Source organism: Cherax quadricarinatus, chromosome 19, assembly GCF_038502225.1.
Source record: "Cherax quadricarinatus isolate ZL_2023a chromosome 19, ASM3850222v1, whole genome shotgun sequence".
NCBI lineage: Eukaryota > Metazoa > Arthropoda > Malacostraca > Decapoda > Parastacidae > Cherax > Cherax quadricarinatus.
Window position 1 is genome coordinate 12555964 of NC_091310.1, and position 15353 is coordinate 12571316.

Genomic DNA, 15353 nt, shown 5'->3' on the forward strand with positions numbered 1-15353 from the left:
CCATTGCAAAAATTCAATCAGATACCACCGAACTCCTTCAAGCTACACAACAATCATCTCCACCCAGCCAGTCCCTCTCTGCTCTTCCTGACGCTGCTCCATCCAAGGTGCTATACTGTATGATGTATGCACACCTTACTAATGCTGCAAACCCTGGCTCATTCAACACAACAATCAATGAACTGTTTCGCCTAAACAACATGCCAAACTTCAACTTTCCAGACTCGCCACCATCACAAGACCTCCTCAAGCTAATTCCAGACATTGTTAACTTCACCTCAACCCCTGGTCCTACTCGTATCTCTGACCAAGACTCTACTCCAGAACCAACACCACCGTCTACTGCCACCTCTCACCACCCACCACCAGCCCAACAAATCACAACCGACCAACACTCCCTGCCTCCTCTCAACACAGTCACAGAAGACGAAATAGTACCAGAACATTATGAACAACCCTCGGACAACGACGAAGTAGTAGTCGAAGAAGAAACCACAGGCAACCGTTACCTAAGCCAAGCCTTTAATGGGTCTCTAACCTTCTACACCACCCCCAACCTCCCAACCGAAATGAGCGCAGCTGATATGCTCCACTTAATGAAAGAAGGAGCTGTTAAGTACACCTGCACCAAACCTCACCAAATTCCTTTTGAAAACGCACTATCTTACCTCGTGACGAATCTGAACTGCTCCAACCTCAGAATGCAACTATTCCACATGTCCAAGAGAGACTTCAAAAGACTCAAGAGTGGCTCCATCACCAGCGAAGTGTAGCCAAACACACAACACCCTTCCCAACACCTGACGTCCAAACCAGCTCTTCACCTCAGCCTGAAGCATATCAGTCAGCGAGCACTGTCTGCAGTCTGCTCTCTCCTCTATGTCCTCAACATGCCCTCTCTACACTGCCTCGCAGTGCCACGCAGCTGGGTTTAGCCCTGGCTCTTTCATCTACAACTCAAGACCTTCCTCTCACGACTGTTCATCGTCTGTCCACACTTCCCCACTCACCCACCGGAGTCCCAACAGAAGAGCCTGCTATGTGTGTTCTCAATGTCTGTCCCACGATCGACTTAGCTGCTGGGTTAAGCCCTGGCTCTATTTCTACAACTAAGAACACTCCTCTCCAGCACTATTCTTCGTCTGTCCCGTCTTCCCCGCTCATCCCATTTGGGATCTTACCTGAACTTTCGTTCGTTCGTTCGTACCGCTGTTACATTGGACACACAGCTCCATCGACGAACGATCTCGCCTCTCTAATTACCCCGTGTTGAGTGTGACTATCCTCAGAGTGGTGGTTACTAAACCTTCGTCTTCACCTTCAGGATTGGTGCGTCGGTGGTTGCCTACCCAAGGGCAGGAAGCCTCCCTCTGCACTCCTGTTGCTATCTGTAGCCTCCACGCTCCAGACTGTACGTGTAGTCTACACGCTATACAGCCAGTGTTGCCTCTCCTCGCCGTTGTCTGAAGTCTCCACGCCTCAGCCTGTATGTGAAGTCTGCTCGCCATTCAGCTAGTGTTGGCTCTCCTCATCGCTCACAGCCAGAGTTGTTCTCTTCACCGAGTGGTGGTTACTGGACCTTCGTCTTCACCATCAGGATTGGTGCGTCGTTGGCTGCCTACCCAAGGGCAGGAAGCCTCCCTCTGCACTCCTGTTGCTGTCTGAAGTCTCCACGCCTCAGCCTGTATGTGAAGTCTGCTCGCCATTCAGCTAGTGTTGGCTCTCCTCATCGCTCACAGCCAGAGTTGCTCTCTTCACCGAGTGGTGGTTACTGGACCTTCGTCTTCACCATCAGGATTGGTGCGTCGGTGGCTGCCTACCCAAGGGCAGGAAGCTTCCCTCTGCACTCCTGTTGCTGTCTGAAGTCTCCACGCCTCAGCCTGTACGTGTGGTCTGCACGCCTTACAGCCAGTTCAGGGCATACAGTGCTCCATCAAGCTACAGCTCACCTCCTCAGTGTCCTGTGCCTCCAGAGACGGACTCCACAAGAAACTTTAAAGTTATAACCAGGCAAGTACGTGTGTCTACTTCACACGTACTTGCCTAGCCAATTTTTCTCACAGGATTGGCCCCCACATCTAATTTACGATGCCTGCAATGCCTTCCACCTCCTTTCCCCTTACCACTCCTCTACTGCCAACACCTGCCTCTACTCTGTCTACTCCTGCTTCTAAGGCCTACCCTGCCCCCACCTCTTCCAAGCCCAATTCTTTCTCGCTTAACCTCAAATACTCTAAATCTGATCATGCCACTATCTGTCCTGGAAATTTACTGTACCAGATCACTGGCGCTCCTCAGTATAAAGTCTTTAAAACCAACTCTGGATTCAAACTACTTCTTGACAGACATTCTTACGAAACGTACACCTCAACCGAGACCAGACAAAAACTTCTCAATGCAGGCTTCACTATTATTTGGACTCCTGAGCACCGCGCCAAATGCACAGTGATCGCAAAACACGTAGACTATTCTCTCCTGACTGCCTATGACACAGACAAAGAAGACTTAATCAAAGACATTAGTACTAAGAACAAAGTCTCTGTTGACGATATTTATAGACCTGAAAACTCTACCATCCTCAAAATACGCTGTTCAACTCCTTCTGACGCCTCTACACTCTTCAATCAAGGAATCCTTGCCAAGACCATCCGCATTCCTCCAAACTCCCTCTTCACTCCAAACTTTCACCCCATCACACAATGTCTGAAATGCTACAAATTCGGCCACGACAAAATCTCATGCACTTCCACACAAACCTGCTCCAGATGTTCAGCAACTGGCCACTTCTGGAACACTTGCAACCTCCCCCTAAAATGTTCTAACTGCGGTGGGTCACACACTGCAGTTGCAAATTCCTGCCCTACTAGAAAAGACATTCTCTCCACCCTCAGAGAAAGCCAACCTCCCTCCCTCCCCAACCCCTTCCCTGCACCTCCCCCTCCTACAATACCTTCCACCCCTACCCCCAATGCCTGGGTTACCCCACGCACTTGGTCTACCCCTCCTACTCTACACACTTCAAACACCAACACACAGACTACAATCACCTCTCCTTCTACACCTACACCCACACTAGACTACAAAACTAACTGCCAACTCGCCACTGCTGCCCACTCTGCGATGGTAATCTCTCAAGCCTACCAATCAGACTACTCACATGTCCTTAACCTAATCTTGTCCGCTAACAATCTTCCCTCTTTAATTATCCCTCCTTCCTGCTTCTCTTCTAAGCCCCCTACAACCTCTACCTCCTCCCTCTCTCCCACCCCCCCACTTCCTACACCCACCAGCTCTCCTCCCCCCCTACCCCTCTTCACTACTTCCACCCCTCCCACCAACACCCCTACTGCTGCTGCTACGACCACCCCTCCCCCGACCTCCTTACCCACTTCCTCATCCCCAACCAAAGCTTCCGCTTCCTTACCCAGTACCATAGCTTCCACTTCCTCATCCCCTACCAAAGCTTCCACTTCCTCTGCATCTACCTTCGCCCACTCCTCCACCACAACCAAAACTTCATCCAGGTCCAACTCCACCTCCTCCAGACAAAATCCACTCAAACCCAAACCTGCCCCAACTTCTGACAGACATACAAAAGAACATAAAAACAGATCCATCTCTTCCTCCCCTCCAGGAAACGGGTCCGTAACACCTACAAACTCGCATCCACTGATGGCACCACTATCACGGGTTTTAATCCAAACTCCTCCGACATTAACTTTGCTATGACGAAACCATTAAATCATGTTTAAAGTGATTCAGTTCAACGTACGTTCTTACTTTACTATTAGACACCTACTGGCCGAGCTCCTTGAAGCAGAGAGACCAGATATTGTTTTGCTAAACAGTACCTGCCTCAAAGCCCCTCAACGTATCCGCCATTATGGTTATACTGCACTACAGTCCCCCTATGATCCCCACGATGGGGTTGCCATCCTTGTCAAATCCAACATAAAACACGAATCTCTCCCAATCCCTTTTATTCACCAACACTGTCTTGCAGTCAGAATACACACCCACCTTGGCCCCTTTATCTTTTTCACCACCTATGCTCGCCCAAACACTATTCTCAACATACACGACCTTTCCTTAGTCTTCAACTACACCAACACACCAACATACCTACTAGCTGACATGAATGCCAAACACACCGCCTTTCATCACACCAGTAACAACCAACTTGGTCACCAATTACTCAACTTCACTAACCATAAACACCTAATTCATCTCGGCCCAGACTTCAATACCTTCTTCAATCACACGGGCCAAGGCAAACCAGACATCATTCTGGCAAACCGAGCCAGTTCTCTATTTCAACACTACATCTCACCTGGCCCTATTACAGGCTCTGATCACATCCCAGTCATCTTGCACATCTCCTCCAACCCTATCCTCATTCCAACCACACCTTCCTTCTCCTACAAGAACGCTGACTGGGATGCTTTCAAACAACACATAGACAATATTAACCTCACCTATGACTATAACAACAAACCTATCTCTGACATCGATACTCAACTTGATCTCATCCAGGACACCATTACACAAGCAGCCAACAACGCAATACCAAAGAAAACTCACACCACTCGTTATTCCTTCAAACCGTCACTCAGAACAAGAAGACTAATTATCTGCTACCACAACCGCTTCCTCTACAACACACACAGATTTAATCAAGTTCGATTAGATCTCACTTACCTTAGAAACAACATTCTACACAGTCTAGACCAAGACCACAACAATCACTGGTCACAACTCATACAACAAGCTGACAAACAGCGTATTAAAAACACTAAAGCCTTCTGGAACTTTATCAAAAAAATAAGAGGCACTACTCCCACCAACAAATTCAAACACATCACCCACAACAACACACACATCTCAGACCCGCAGGCTGCTACCAACATCTTCAAACACATCTGGGAGAACATCTTCCACCCTCACCGACCTCACCCTAACGTTATTCAACACATTCAGAACATAGAACATTGGAACACTGCACACACACAAGATACAACACCAGATAGCCACATTCATCTAGACTCTCTTACCTCCTCCCAAGAACTCGACACTCCTTTCACCAACACAGACATTAAAACTCTCCTCAGACACCTTCCTCCCAAGGCTCCTGGCGCCTCTGGCCTAAACCATATTATCCTAAAACACCTTCCTGACTCTATCATTACTGCCTACACAAACCTCCTCAATGCCTCCCTTGCCTCTGGATACTTCCCTTCCCTCTTCAAAGCTGCTACTGCTATCCTCCTTCCTAAACCCAAAAAAGACCACTCTGATCCTAGAAATTATCGCCCTATCAGCCTCCTCGAAACTTTAGGTAAACTCTTTGAAAAACTCATCAACCATCGCCTTCGCAGATACCTGGAACACAACTCTCTACTTTCTGATGGTCAGTTTGGCTTCAGAACACACAGATCCACACAAGATGCCATTAACATCATTCTCAACTACATCCACATAAACACAGAACAAAGAAACAGGACAGCCCTGGTTGCAAAAGACGTTGAAAAAGCTTTTGACACTGTCTGGCACCAAGGGCTCAAGTACAAACTCTGCACTAACTTTAACCTGCCTCTCACTACTCGTAAACTCCTCTGCAACTTCCTAGACGGCCGTACCATGAGAATCAAATTCCAAGGCTGTTACTCTGACTACTTCACACTAAATGCTGGAGTACCCCAGGGATCTGTCCTCTCCCCTACCCTCTACATTTTATACACTAACGACATTCCAACACCTGTATACCAAAACTCCATCACACTAGCCTATGCAGACGACATTACACAACTTATCACTCATGCCAATATAGATACACTCACACACAAAACACAAAATGAGGTCGACAGGATAGCCATCTGGGAACAAAAATGGAGGATCAAAACCAATGCAGCTAAATCCAGCATTACATATTTTAACTACAGAAAACGTGATCCTCCATTACCTGTCGAGCTCAGAACAGCTGACACCCGCACTTACATCCCCATGACACAATCTGTCACTGTCCTTGGCGTTAATCTTGACTACCTTCTACGCTTACACGGACACATTCACTCAAGGCATGCAATAGCTAGTAAGGCCCTTGCGGGCCTCTACAAGCTGAAACATGCCTCTCAACGCACCAAACTACACCTCTACAAATCCCTTATACGTCCTCTGATAACTTACTCTCCTCTAGCCCTCTCTCTTGCAGCAAAAACAAACTTACTTAAACTGCAGCGTGTCCAGAACAAGGCGCTGCGCTGGGTGCTTGATGTCAGATGGGAGGACTTCGCCACATGCGAGTCTCTACATGCCCAATTAGACATCCCTGCGCTGAATCTGTACTGGAAGACGCTCAGTGACAGACAGATTGACAAACTCGTGACACGACATGACTACTGGACCTCTCTCCTTGACGAAGACATTCGCAGACCCACAAACCAACACAACCTTTTCTACTCCTTGCATGATCCTGCTCCTAACCCTATTTACAAATAACCTTGGATTCTCCGAGAGGTACCTTCTATGACAGGTACCATTCTCTGATCCACGTTCGCCTTACCCTTTGGGTTAAGACATGGCTCAGTTCTACACTCCTCTCTAGCTCTAAACGTCGCATGTCCCTTCCTTCCCGCTCACCCCACCGGAGTCCCAACAGAAGAGCCTGAATTTCTCTTCTCAATATCTGTCCCACGATCGCCTCGCTGCTGGGTTAAGCCCTGGCTCTATTTCTACGACTAAGAACACTCCTCTCCAGCACTGTTCTTCGTCTGTCCCGTCTTCCCCGCTCATCCCATTTGGGATCTTACCTGAACTTCCGTTCGTTCGTTCGTACCGCTGTTAGTGTGACTTTGTCAATGGTCCAAGTCGGACCGAAACGTCGTCGTAAGCTTCTCTCTTTTATGTGCGGGTTATTTGTGTATGAATTTTAGCAATTCGTAACCACACACCATAAACGAATAAGGAATCGTCCATCTCACAAAATGCACAATCATTAAAGATTTCATGCCAAACAGAAGAAACATTTCCTGGGTATTGAATTAAACTAATTGTCGGTTTGTTATTGAAGAATTAGTACTTTATCTGTTCAGTAACAACACAACTGAGTGAGAAAAAACACTGGTAATTAAAAGTTGAAGCTAAACAGAAGATTTATTCTCCAGATATTGCACGGAATCCAACCATTCCTAGGAGTATTACTATGTTAGTTATAGATAAATTTGCAACTATTCAACCAAAAATAACTGCAGCCGCTCAAATGAGGCATCATTAAGTTTCATTAGAAAATAAAATCCCATACCATAACAAAAAAAAAAATATTTAGCAAAATTGGAACCTAGAAACTTCAATAACAACTCCAGCCTTTAAGTTTGATCCTCCAATATTGGAAGTTTGAAGTCGTTGGGCAAACGCGTGGAAAGAAGTACCGGGAATAAATCACATAACGAAGACCATCAGGGACTACATAGCCACAACAGCTACATTGCTACGTAATTCATGCGTTGAAAATTTGAGTCACATCGTATCAGGTGTACCAAAGTTATATAACGAAAATTTGAAGGGAGAAAAGTTATTTGAGGCGACCCCTTCAGAGACCCTTAATAAAGAAGACTGATTTGTTTTTACTCGGTATTATTATTATTATTATTATTATTATTATTATTATTATTATTATTATTATTATTATTATTATTAGTATTTGTTGTTGTTGTTGTTCTTGTTCATCTTCTTCCTCCTCTTCTTGGGAAAGCGCAAAACTAGTTATGGTCATACAGCGCCCTGGGATGAGACGCAATCAAGTTTGACCCAAGGAAGGAAAAAGAAACCTCATTCCAAGACTCCTTCAGCAGAATCAGAGAATCTCCATTGAAGAAAACTTCAAATATCGATTCTCGTGTTTTGCTAATTAATTAATCTCCAGTTGTTAACTCAAAGCGAAACCATTGACAATGACAATGGGAACTCTTAATGTAATTGTGAGAAACAGTCGACAAATAACAAAAATACTTCTACTAGTAGTAGTACTACTGCAAGTAGTACTATTACTAGTACTATTAGTACTAGTATTACTACTAGTACTACTACTACGTACTTTTATTACTATTATTATTATATTACAGCAACAACCAAGAGGAAAAAAATCCACAACCAACAACAGTTCCAACTAGTACTACGACTAATAAAAATAATAATAATTAATTGTACCAATACCTCTACTACTAATAATTCTACTATTACTACTACCAATAATATTAATAGTGTGAATAACAACACTGCAAACAACAGTAGGAATAGCAACAATAAAAAACGTAACGAGAGAAGCAACAGATACGGTAACAGTTAAGAGAAAATCAACAAAGGTAGCGACAGTAACGACAACAGCAGGAACTGCAATAAGCAGGAACCCGCTAAGTGTTTGTTATTCACTCGAGCACATTTGTTCAACCTGACTCCACTAGTGCTGTCAGAGCGAGGCTGTGTTGCAATTACTGTGCGAATATTTTTAAAGTCGTGGAAGGGGCCACACCTGGATGAATCATTGAGAACCTGGTGAATGGGAGGCAATTAGGCTTGATCCAGGGAAAATGAGGATAACTTCTATTTTTAAAAGCATGATCATTTTACCATCAAGATTCCATTCATATCATAAATGGTGTAATAGCTCTGACAAGTTGATGATCAGGACTCAAGTGTAGTACTTGGAATCTTCAATCTTCATTGACGAAAAGTTTCGCCTGAGCTGCTGGCTTTCTCAGTCACATTCAGAGATGAATTACACTCCTGGAGAGAGCCTAGATGAAAAACTCCACTTCATCTTCCACCGAGGCTGAGGTCTCCAGGAGAGGAATTCACCTTTGTTTTAGACTGATGAAGCCTGCAGTGCAACCGAAGCGTTTCGTCAACACAGATTACCAGTGTTGTACATGTGTCCCACTCATCATTCGGAACGACTGTAAGAATGATCTCAGGTGCGTTATAACTATGGTAAGAAAAGCAATGTTTAAAAGTGCGTTAGAATAGCAGTACGAAAAGAACGTCTTTAAGTACCTTTGCATTCTGGTAACAGTGGTGTTTATACAGTATCTTTCAAAACTGGTTAGACAAGCAGGTACGCCGATACTTGTGTATATAGGTATGAAACTAGTGACTATATGCTCCTCTGTTTCAGAGTACTTATCGCAAATTAGTGCTCGTGATCATAAAATCTCAGTTTTTCTGATCTGTTAAAGTTTCGCCTAGCCCAACGAAGACCTTTATCAATATTATTTAGTGATTATTGTAGCTAGCAATTAAAGTGGCATGTGATCATGCTGATTAGTGATCATAGTGGCTAGTGATTCTGGAGACAAGTGGTCATGGTGCTGAAGGATAACAGCTAAAGTTCACGGAATGAACATTAAAATGGTATAAAATACCGACAGATTGTTAGGTAAGACACATATGCAACAGTTAGGTATCTTTATTTTGAAACGTTTCGCCTACACAGTAGGCTTCTTCAGTCGAGTACAGAAAAGTTGATAGAAGCAGAAGATACTTGAAGACGATGTAATCAGTCCATCACCCTTAAAGTTTTGAGGTGGTCAGTCCCTCAGTCTGGAGAAGAGCATTGTTCCGTTGTCTGAAACAATATGAAGTTGAAGTGACAGAATCGGGCCTTATATAGTCCCAGGAGGTGAGACGTAGGTTGATTTGGGAGGGCAGGTCCTTCTCAAACCCAGCCGTTCTCACTAGTAGAGGTTGTCGAAGTAGATGGTCTGTACCAAGATACCCTTGTGTTGCAGTGTCTGACAGAATGAACATTAAAATGGTATAAAATACCGACAGATTGTTAGGTAAGACACATATGCAACAGTTAGGTATCTTTATTTTGAAACGTTTCGCCTACACAGTAGGCTTCTTCAGTCGAGTACAGAAAAGTTGATAGAAGCAGAAGATACTTGAAGACGATGTAATCAGTCCATCACCCTTAAAGTTTTGAGGTGGTCAGTCCCTCAGTCTGGAGAAGAGCATTGTTCCGTTGTCTGAAACAATATGAAGTTGAAGTGACAGAATCGGGCCTTATATAGTCCCAGGAGGTGAGACGTAGGTTGATTTGGGAGGGCAGGTCCTTCTCAAACCCAGCCGTTCTCACTAGTAGAGGTTGTCGAAGTAGATGGTCTGTACCAAGATACCCTTGTGTTGCAGTGTCTGACAGAATGAACATTAAAATGGTATAAAATACCGACAGATTGTTAGGTAAGACACATATGCAACAGTTAGGTATCTTTATTTTGAAACGTTTCGCCTACACAGTAGGCTTCTTCAGTCGAGTACAGAAAAGTTGATAGAAGCAGAAGATACTTGAAGACGATGTAATCAGTCCATCACCCTTAAAGTTTTGAGGTGGTCAGTCCCTCAGTCTGGAGAAGAGCATTGTTCCGTTGTCTGAAACAATATGAAGTTGAAGTGACAGAATCGGGCCTTATATAGTCCCAGGAGGTGAGACGTAGGTTGATTTGGGAGGGCAGGTCCTTCTCAAACCCAGCCGTTCTCACTAGTAGAGGTTGTCGAAGTAGATGGTCTGTACCAAGATACCCTTGTGTTGCAGTGTCTGACAGAATGAACATTAAAATGGTATAAAATACCGACAGATTGTTAGGTAAGACACATATGCAACAGTTAGGTATCTTTATTTTGAAACGTTTCGCCTACACAGTAGGCTTCTTCAGTCGAGTACAGAAAAGTTGATAGAAGCAGAAGATACTTGAAGACGATGTAATCAGTCCATCACCCTTAAAGTTTTGAGGTGGTCAGTCCCTCAGTCTGGAGAAGAGCATTGTTCCGTTGTCTGAAACAATATGAAGTTGAAGTGTCTTACCTAACAATCTGTCGGTATTTTATACCATTTTAATGTTCATTCTGTCAGACACTGCAACACAAGGGTATCTTGGTACAGACCATCTACTTCGACAACCTCTACTAGTGAGAACGGCTGGGTTTGAGAAGGACCTGCCCTCCCAAATCAACCTACGTCTCACCTCCTGGGACTATATAAGGCCCGATTCTGTCACTTCAACTTCATATTGTTTCAGACAACGGAACAATGCTCTTCTCCAGACTGAGGGACTGACCACCTCAAAACTTTAAGGGTGATGGACTGATTACATCGTCTTCAAGTATCTTCTGCTTCTATCAACTTTTCTGTACTCGACTGAAGAAGCCTACTGTGTAGGCGAAACGTTTCAAAATAAAGATACCTAACTGTTGCATATGTGTCTTACCTAACAATCTGTCGGTATTTTATACCATTTTAATGTTCATTCTGTCAGACACTGCAACACAAGGGTATCTTGGTACAGACCATCTACTTCGACAACCTCTACTAGTGAGAACGGCTGGGTTTGAGAAGGACCTGCCCTCCCAAATCAACCTACGTCTCACCTCCTGGGACTATATAAGGCCCGATTCTGTCACTTCAACTTCATATTGTTTCAGACAACGGAACAATGCTCTTCTCCAGACTGAGGGACTGACCACCTCAAAACTTTAAGGGTGATGGACTGATTACATCGTCTTCAAGTATCTTCTGCTTCTATCAACTTTTCTGTACTCGACTGAAGAAGCCTACTGTGTAGGCGAAACGTTTCAAAATAAAGATACCTAACTGTTGCATATGTGTCTTACCTAACAATCTGTCGGTATTTTATACCATTTTAATGTTCATTCTGTCAGACACTGCAACACAAGGGTATCTTGGTACAGACCATCTACTTCGACAACCTCTACTAGTGAGAACGGCTGGGTTTGAGAAGGACCTGCCCTCCCAAATCAACCTACGTCTCACCTCCTGGGACTATATAAGGCCCGATTCTGTCACTTCAACTTCATATTGTTTCAGACAACGGAACAATGCTCTTCTCCAGACTGAGGGACTGACCACCTCAAAACTTTAAGGGTGATGGACTGATTACATCGTCTTCAAGTATCTTCTGCTTCTATCAACTTTTCTGTACTCGACTGAAGAAGCCTACTGTGTAGGCGAAACGTTTCAAAATAAAGATACCTAACTGTTGCATATGTGTCTTACCTAACAAAGTTCACGGAGTTAGGTGGTCAAAGCTGTTAGTCATGACCGGTTATCATGGTTGTAAATGTTCATAGTTTGTAAAGGATCATGATAGCTAATGATCATAGTGAGAAGTTATTATTGTTGCTAGTGATCATGGTAACTAGTGGTTATGACAGTTATCGTGATATCTAGTGATTATGGTGGCCAGTGAATCTCATAGGTAGCAATAATGGTGGCAAGTGATACTTGTTTCTTTTGATTATGGTAGCGAGCAATAAAGGTTTCTAGAAATCCTGGTAGATAGTAACCATAATGACAAGTGTTCAAAGAGGCTAGTTATTATGGTAGCTAATTATCATAAGAACATAAGAACGAAGGAACACTGCAGAAGGCCTACTGGCCCATGCGAGGCAGGTCCAAGTCTCCTACCGGCTTAAGCCAATGCACCCAACCTAGTCAGGTCAGGTCACATTGACTTAAGGGAGGAACACGGCAACCGACCTGGTAGCACAAGCTATCAGGTCTAACTCACACCCACCCACATCTACTCATGTATTTATCCAACCTATTTTTAAAGCTACACAACGTTCTGGCCTCTATAACGGTACTTGGGAGTTTGTTCCACTCATCCACAACTCTATTACCAAACCAGTACTTTCCTATATCCTTCCTGAATCTGAATTTTTCCAACTTAAAACCATTGCTGCGAGTCCTGTCTAGGCTAGATATTTTCAGCACACTATTTACATCCCCTTTATTTATTCCTGTCTTCCATTTATACACCTCAATCATATCTCCCCTAATTCTACGTCTTTCTAGAGAGTGCAGTTTCAGGGCCTTCAGTCTATCCTCATAGGGAAGGTTTCTGATACATGGAAATAAATGGTATAAAATACCGACACAATGGCAATATAAACACAAATGCAGTATAATGTGATCCTTTATTGACTACGTTTCGCCCACACAGTGGGCTTTTTCAAGTCACAAACAGAACTACCTGGGGTGGAAGGAACGCGAGTATTTATAGTCCAGCTGAGGTCAGGTGAAGAATGCTGCATCTGATGATGTACCGAGTGGGGTTATAGAGTCTAAAAACTTGGGTAGCTTGGAAAGGAGATTGGATAAGTTGTGAGCAGACCTTCTACAGTGTTCTTATGTGGGATAGCGATGAAGAAGTTTCTTGGCAAGTGGTTCAGCTAACCCCGAGTGGGGTTATAGAGTCTAAAAACTTGGGTAGCTTGGAAAGGAGATTGGATAAGTTGTGAGCAGACCTTCTACAGTGTTCTTATGTGGGATAGCGATGAAGAAGTTTCTTGGCAAGTGGTTCAGCTATGTTATAGAAGCTTCTATAACATAGCTGAACCACTTGCCAAGAAACTTCTTCATCGCTATCCCACATAAGAACACTGTAGAAGGTCTGCTCACAACTTATCCAATCTCCTTTCCAAGCTACCCAAGTTTTTAGACTCTATAACCCCACTCGGTACATCATCAGATGCAGCATTCTTCACCTGACCTCAGCTGGACTATAAATACTCGCGTTCCTTCCACCCCAGGTAGTTCTGTTTGTGACTTGAAAAAGCCCACTGTGTGGGCGAAACGTAGTCAATAAAGGATCACATTATACTGCATTTGTGTTTATATTGCCTTTCTAATACATGGGATCAACTTTGTCATCCTCCTTTGTACATTTTCCAGAGAATTTATATCCATTCTGTAATACGGTGACCAAAACTGTGCAGCATAATCTAAATGAGGCCTAACCAAGGATGTATAGAGTTGAAGAACAACCTGAGGACTCCTATTATTTATGCTTCTTGATATGAAGCCAAGGATTCTATTAGCTTTATTGCGAACACTTATGCACTGTTGTCTTGGTTTCAGATTACTGCTAACCAGAACTCCTAAATCTTTTTCGCAATCCGTAATATTAAGATCTACATTATTTAGTTTATATGTGGCATGGTTATTGTCCTGTCCAACATTTAGAACTTTGCATTTGTCTATATTAAACTGCATCTGCCACTTCTCCGACCACTGCTAGTTGTCATTATAGCTATCATGATGACTATGAAACATAATATCTATTGCTAGCAATCATAATCAATACTTATCACAGCGGCTAGTTGTGATTGTAGCTAGTTAAGGTAGCCAGTTGTCGTGGTGGGCTAGTTATCATGGCAGGTATGAATCATAATATTGATTTTGGAAGCTGATAGTCTTAAAGATTATATTCGCGGCTAATTATCATGGTAACTAGTCATAATGGTAGCTGGTAAACACTGGCCAAAGTTAACAAGTGGAAGTCAAGACACTTGTACTCTGGTATCAAGGCTGGGTTTGATTAAGCCCCGCCTTGCGCACAGATTTGGGCGACACGTTGCATTAAAATGATCCTCTGGTACCAGTGTGTTTATTCCCATCATAGTATCTAGTAATAACATGCTACTGATTTTGTAGCTAGTAATCTTAATGGTAAATTATGTTAATAGCTAATTATGATGATTGGTGATGACTAGTGCTCATGGTGACTAGTGATGGTGATTTGTGATCCTAAGAACATAAGAACGAAGGAACACTGCAGCAGGCCTACTGACCCATGGGAGACAGGTCCAATTCTTCTACCGGCTTATGCCAATGCTTTAACCTAGTCAGGTCAGGTCACATTCGCTAAGGAAGGAGCACGGCATCTGACCTAGTAGCACAAGCTAGTCAGGTCCAACTCACACCCACCCACACCCACTAATGTATTTATCTTACCTATTTTTAAAACTACACAACGTCTTAGCGTTTATGACGGTACTCGGGAGTTTGTTCCACTCATCCACAACTCTATTACCAAACCAGTGCTTTCCTATGTCCTTCCTGAATCTGAATTTTTCCAACTTAAAACCATTGCTGCGAGTCCTGCATGTCCTAGATATTTTTAGCACGCTATTTACATCCCCTTTATTCATTCCTGTTTTCCATTTATACACCTCAATCATATCCCACCTAATTCTACGCCTTTCTAGAGAGTGCAGATTCAGGGCCTTCAGCCTATTCTCATAGGGAAGATTTCTGATACATGGGATCAACTTTGTCATCCTCCTCTGTAAGTTTTCCAGTGAATTTATATCCATTCTGTAATACGGTGACCAAAACTGCGCAGCATAATCTAAATGATGCCTAACCAACGATGGTTAAAGAACAACCCGAGAACTTCTATTATTCATATTTCTTGATAAGCCAAGGATTCTGGTAGCTTTATTGCTAACATTTATGTCTTGGTTTCAGATTACTGCTAACCAGAACTACTAAATCCTTT